This window comes from Acinonyx jubatus, chromosome D2, assembly GCF_027475565.1.
Source record: "Acinonyx jubatus isolate Ajub_Pintada_27869175 chromosome D2, VMU_Ajub_asm_v1.0, whole genome shotgun sequence".
Taxonomy (NCBI): domain Eukaryota; kingdom Metazoa; phylum Chordata; class Mammalia; order Carnivora; family Felidae; genus Acinonyx; species Acinonyx jubatus.
The window spans coordinates 85869497-85875760 of NC_069393.1; positions in this window are offsets into that span (position 1 = coordinate 85869497).

The window sequence follows — 6264 nt, forward strand, 5'->3', positions numbered from 1 at the left end:
GGTGTTCACCTGGTGGCAGAGACAATGGGTCAGATGCTGGCTGGTGGGTGGGGTGCTGGAGGCCACGGCCCCTGCTCTGCTGCCCACGGGTGGGCCTCCCCTCAGGCACAGGTGGGATCTGGGCAGATGTGGGCTCTGCCCTGGGGCCACCGGCCCTGCCTGGCCGCAGACTGGATGAAGGCTGTGGTGTGCTGGGTGCCATGAGAACCTCTCAGGGGCCCGGCCTGGGGACCTGCTCACGGGTGTGGATGGGGCCCCACAGGATGGTGGGGGAGGCCTTGGCCAAGGTCACCCAGGTTAGGAGAATGGTTGCTGTGGGGAGGGGGCAAGGGGTTGGCCTGGGGTGGACAGGGACCTGCTGGGCTCCCGCCGTCTTCTTGGGTCGGGCGGGGGGGAGGGTATCTGCGGCCATGAGATGGGGCTTCCTCATCTGTACGCACGATGACAGCCAGAACTTGCCCTGCAGGTTGGATGCAGACCTATCGCACCTCCAGGGGGGTGGGATGCTGAGGAGGACGTCCGTGGGCTTGTGCCACAGGGGCTGATGGGGAACACGGCCACTCCTGGGGTGCCAGTTCCCTAGAAGAATTCAGGGTCCCAGGGAATTAGGAGGATGCAGGAAGCCGAGTTTCCCACCCTGGGTCCCCTTTTCGCCCTGTCCTGGCCAGGTGAGCCGTGCTCCCTGCCATGGGCCCTGGGGGTCCAGCCCTCCACCGCCCGACTCCATGTGTGGCTCGCCTGGTTCTGTCCAAGCCGCACTGGTATGGCCACAGGTGTGCAGGGGGCCCTCAGGGCCATGACTTCCTATGCCCCCCGATTCCAGCCCCTGCAGGGATGGCTAGGGGATCAAAGGGGCAGGACTGGCAGGTGGCTTCCTTGCCTCCACAAGGACCTGTTTCACAACAGTGAAAGGGCCAGACCCTAAAAACAGAAGTCAGCTTCCTTCACCCCGGGCGTTCCCCTCCTGCCCGCCCACGGGTTTCCTGGCTCAGGGGCCCCCTGAAATGCTCCCCTGCACCCCACCCCACATCAGCCAGGGCCTCTGTCCTAGGAACGTCCCTGCAGGCCACAGGCGTGCTTCCTGACCTCCAAAACCTGTGTCGGGACCAATCCACTCATTTGTAGAACGGTTGGGGTTTTGGCTTCTTACCTGCACCCTGAGTGTATCCGTACACTTGACGTGGAAGTGAGTTTGCTAAAACAAGCTGGCTGATATGGAGAATGGGCTTGGAGGACAAAAACCAGCCTCCGCTCTGCATCTTGCTGCCTTGAACCCTCAAGTTTAGTATATGTCCTGCCGAAGCGAGTGCTGCTGTGAGCCCTCAGAGGGCATCCCCCACACCAGGCCTTACCCACCGGGGCCTCAGACCTGAGCTTGGGGCTGAGCGGGGTGTGGAGGGTGGTCCTCCTGCCCTGATGGAGTAGATGCCCCTTCTGGGGAGGCCCTTGAGCCCAGCACCTGGTAGGGTGGGCTGCCCCTAGCCCAGGTGTCAGCTCTTCTCGGCTTCCTGCCTCTTCCCGGAACCCCAGAACTCCCCAGGGCTCCTCCTGGCCTGTGCCCTTGAGTGACCACAGGCCCTTTGCCTCTCTCCCCTGCATGCTGCCCCAGATCCCAGGCCGCAGATCCCAGAGCTCTAAGGTGTAGCTCTGGAATGGGTGGCTCCAGTTTAAACCCCACCCTCCCGGAGACACCTGTGCCTGGGATGGGATAGCCACCCTCTCTGCCTCGGTTGTCCCATGGGGTCAGAGCAGACCCTTGCTGGGCTGTCCTGGCCCCAGAACGCCACGAGGGGGTGGGGATACACCAGCTCGGAGGACCACAGAAAGCCTGCACATCTGCTGCGTTCACTCGGGTGGGCTTGGTGGCCCGGGTGGGCAGCGATGCCTATGCAGCAGGAGGCGGCCTGGCCAGATCTCAGTGGGCCTGGTCAGCTCCCCCGTAGCTGGGGCTCTATCTCTCCCCCACTGTGGCCCCTGGTGACTCCAGGAGTGTCTGCTCAGACCTGCCACTGATCAGCTGTTGGACTTGGAATCAATGTCTCTCTCATCCAGAGCCTGTTTGTGTGAAAGAGGGAGCAAAGCCGTCAGCTTAGCCAACGGGATGGGAGACTGGTGCTTCATTAGGGGCCCCAAGTTCTCGTCACACAGACAGGAGAGGACACACGGTGAGTCCCCAGGCTCCACTGTGATGCTCCATGTGTGCTCCCCAAACTTCACATGGGTGCGGAATCACACGTGTCCTCCCCCAAACAGATTCGCTCAGGCACCCAGCCTCCCTGAGTCAAAGTCCCGCACGCCCCACGAGAGGCCCCTGACGCAGGTGTTCATGCAGACACCAGGGTCCTGCCAGCTGGACCCCCAGCAGACGCCCCCCAGCGGATCCAGATCCGGCACACAGACCTCAGTGCCCATGCCTTAGACACACAGATGCCCCTATAGACCCGGTCCTGCCCAGGAGACAGGTGCTGGCCCCCACCCCCCACGGCCTAAGCCTCAGGAGCCATACGCTGTGCCACAGAAACACACACGGACACAGGGATAAACCCCCAGACCACAGACACCTGGCCCTCAGAGACACTGGTTCGAGACAGACTGCTCAGCTCGTTGCCTTCATCGCATGCCTGGGCACACACAAACTCACGAGCAGGGGCTCACACAGGAGCACACACAGACACAGGTGCACATGCCTGTGCACATTCAGGGATGCACTGCACACAGACACGTGCACCTTTCAGCTCTCACCTGTGTGGAGACTGCTGGTTTTAGGTGGGAGATCGGGTTTGGAATCCCAGCCCCGCCCGCCCTCTGCTCTCAACCCCCAGCCCCAGCTCCTCACGGGTGGAGGGGAGGGTCTCTCAGTTCTCTGGCTTTCCTCAGGACTCGGTGCTGTTCCAGCCAGGGACTCAGCAAAAGTGGGTCCCTACCTGGTCCTTGAGTGCTGAGAGGGGGCTCGGCATGAGAGGTGACAGAGGGCTCTGACAGGGCTGTGTCCTGCTCTCAGCTGAATGTGGCACTGGGTGCCGGCCCCATGCGTCTCCCCCTCCCAGGGATGTCACATACCCCGTGAGCATGTAGGTCCAGGAGAGAGCTTGGAAGACACGAAACGAGATGAGCCGCTGCAAAGACCCTTCCTCACAATGAAAAAGACAAAGAGACCTCAAGTCCGAGGCGGCCACTGGTGCCTCCCCTGCTGTCTGCATTTCACAGGACCAAGAGTCAGGTGTGGGGGGAAAGTATGGGGGACCCCCGGTTCGCGGCCGTTGGGAACATCCCCTCTGCATGGGGAGAGCCTGGGCAGCCCAGGAGCCGAGCACCCCCAGGCCCCCCAGACCACGAACGAGTGTGTTTCTAAAGCATAACCGAGCGGCAGACGGAAAGCTTACCTCAGCCCTTGCTCACCATCTGCTCACTGGAGAAGGTCTCACAGGAGAGACAGGCAGAGCAGGAACTGGGCAGAGTGGCAAGGCTCCGTCCCTCCTCGATGTCCCAGGGGCTGGTGCCCAAGACACCAACGGCTCCTCTTGGGAAACCCTTGAGTCTCCGCTCAGGGACCCACACCCCCTGGGAGCAGCTTTGTCAGCCAAAGTGGCCAGAATCAGAGGCCAGATGGCCTCCCTGGTTTCCTTGTGGGCACAGGGCAGCTGTGACCTGATGGGGGTGGGGTGTGGGTATGGGGGTCACTCTCGTCCAACCAGCAACAGCTCGGTGCAGCAGAGGGGCCCGGAAGTCTCTTCCCCCACCCCGCCAGAACCGTGGGTGACGAGCAGGCCCAGGCTGGTCCCAGACCCCACTCCCCTGAATGGGCTCCATGCTGCCTCATGGTCACCCACCTCCCTGCTCTCCAGCTGGTCACTGTGAGGGTCACATGAGGTGGTCAGAGACGCCCCCTTGTCAGCTGTGACACAGCTGTGGGGCAGAGGTGTGTCCCTCTCTCCCACAGAGGTGGAGGTGAGAGGAAGGTGTCCAGGACCCCGCACTGGGCTACAGCCCTTCCCTGCCACGTGGGGTCCAAGGTCTGCCCACACTGTCCTGTCAGTCTCTGTACTCAGTCAGAGAAGGGTCCCCACAGGCCACAGGGGACGGCAGACCGGCCCCTTAGAGGTGGGCAAGGGACCTGCTGTCTGCTGGGCCTGGGGTCCGTGCCTCAGTGGAACCCAGATCTCTGGAGCTGCCTCTCTGGTGGCCCAGGGCGGCATGGGTTGGCCTTGTGTCCCTGGGTCCCTAAGTCATTTTAAAGAAGTCACGTGTTCTCAGCAAAGTCTGCTGGCTCCTACAGCGTCTCAGCCGGGCCCTGCACTCCAGATACGACACTGAGCAGACAAGCTCCTGTGTGTGGCGCTCTGGTGTTGCAGGGAACCCACAAGCGGGATTGGGGAAGAGCGCTCCCGCCAGCGGGGTCACGGAGGAGGTCTGGGGTGCAGTTATAGCTTGTCCAGAATGCTGCGGACCGCGGAGGTGGCGTGGGCTGCCGGGTGGGGAATGGGGTGATTTCTGTGTGCTGGGTGTGGCGGGACAGGCCTGGACTCAGAGCTGGGGAGGGCTCGGCGGCCCAGCTCCCCGGTGGGTGCGGCCTGGCGGCGCCCCGGAGACGGGCCAGGTTCTGGGCAGAGCAGGGCTGCCGGGGAGGGGGGGCAGACTGGCAGGGTCCAGATGGGGTGCAGGCTGCAGTCCGAGCTCGCGATCACCGTGGTGGCGCAGGGCGTCGCTGGGTTTGCTGATGGATCCGGCATGGGGTGCAGGAGCGAGGGCCCGAGGATGTGGGATCGGTGGCTTTTGGAGTCTTCCGGGGGGGGGGGGCGGGAGGAAGTTTTCCGTGTGCAGATTTAGGATGAGGGGAAGTTAGGTGGGGGCGTGGACATGTGAGTCCGGAACCTCGCGGAACCTCCCGGAGGTGGGCGCTTGGGGTCTGCCAGGGTGCCGGTGGAGGGCCAAGGAGGGTGCGGGAGCAGGGCTGGCTGGCTGCTCTTCCGTTGCTGTAGGCTCTCACTCGCGCTGGACGAGGCTCTTCAGGTGCAGTGTGATGCGACAAGAGCGTGGCCAGCGGGAGTGGCCAAGAAAGGATGCTCGGATACTGGCCCACGTGTCCACACTCTCGGCCCCTATGCCATCTTGCCTGCTGGGCCTTGAGGCAGGGCTGACCATGGCACCCTGGGCTCCACCTGTGCCACCAGGCAGCTTTGCAGAATGGTGGCTGGAGCCTTCCAGACAGGAAGCTCTGTGACCCGTGTGAGTGTCTTCGCCCTCGCCCTGGCCTGCTTGGGGCTTCCTGCCCTGGTGCAAATCCCAGCACCCCTGCACCCTCCCGGGAGCCTGGCCTGTCTCCAGCAGTGGGGTCAGGGGTCTCTCCGCGGGTGTGTCTTGGGCTGTAGGGCTGCTGGCTTCTTGCTGGTTTGTTGCAGACTCTGGTGGCTGGGTGGAGTTTTCTTCTGGGGACCCCAGCATCCACAGACAGCCCTCCCCACTCACAGCTCCCGGCCTCCTGTTTCCCTGTGCCCGCTCAGCCCCTTCCCACAGACACCCCTGGCTTCCCATGGCCCAGAACCTCACCTCTGGATCCGAGCCATGTAGATGAAGGTCCTGCCTGTTTCTCACATCACTGCCCCAGCACATTAGTCCCACCTTGGGCCCACCACCCCCTCCCCAACCTCAGTGCTCACCCCTTCCCCCTGCAGCAAGATCTCTGGCAGCCTCCCCCACGCCCCCCCACCCCCCGTCCCTGCCTTCCCCAAGCAGGTGTCCTAAACTCTGGCCCCCGCCCCACCCCTTCTCAGAAAACAAGCCAAGGGGCAGGGACTCTGACATCCTGCTTCAGACACCTTATCTTTATGCACACACATCCTGGGGGCTTTCCTGCTCCTGGCTGTGCTGAGCTCTGCACCTGGCCCCCAACCCCTAAGGGCCCTCCCCTGGCTTTTGCTGCTGGGTCTGCCTTCTAACGTCAGCATGGACACAGGCTCCAGCCTCCTGTCTGAGAAGCGAAAGGGAAGGAAGCCCCAGCCCTCAGACTACACCCTCTGCCCCTTGGTAGCAGCACCCGCCTGTCCTCATCTACCTTCTCCTCGGCTCTAGTGTCCCTGTCAGCTGGGCAGCAGGCCGCCCCTCCTGTCACTGGCCTTCAAGAAGCAGAGAATCCCCTCCTAACCCTGCTGTCTGCTTCCGTCCACACTGGCTGGGCAACAAGCATTGGAGACCCCACAACTGCGTTACTGCTAATCCAAATGGGGCTGCACAATTCTGCTGCTCGTGGGTTTGACAGCTATGCCC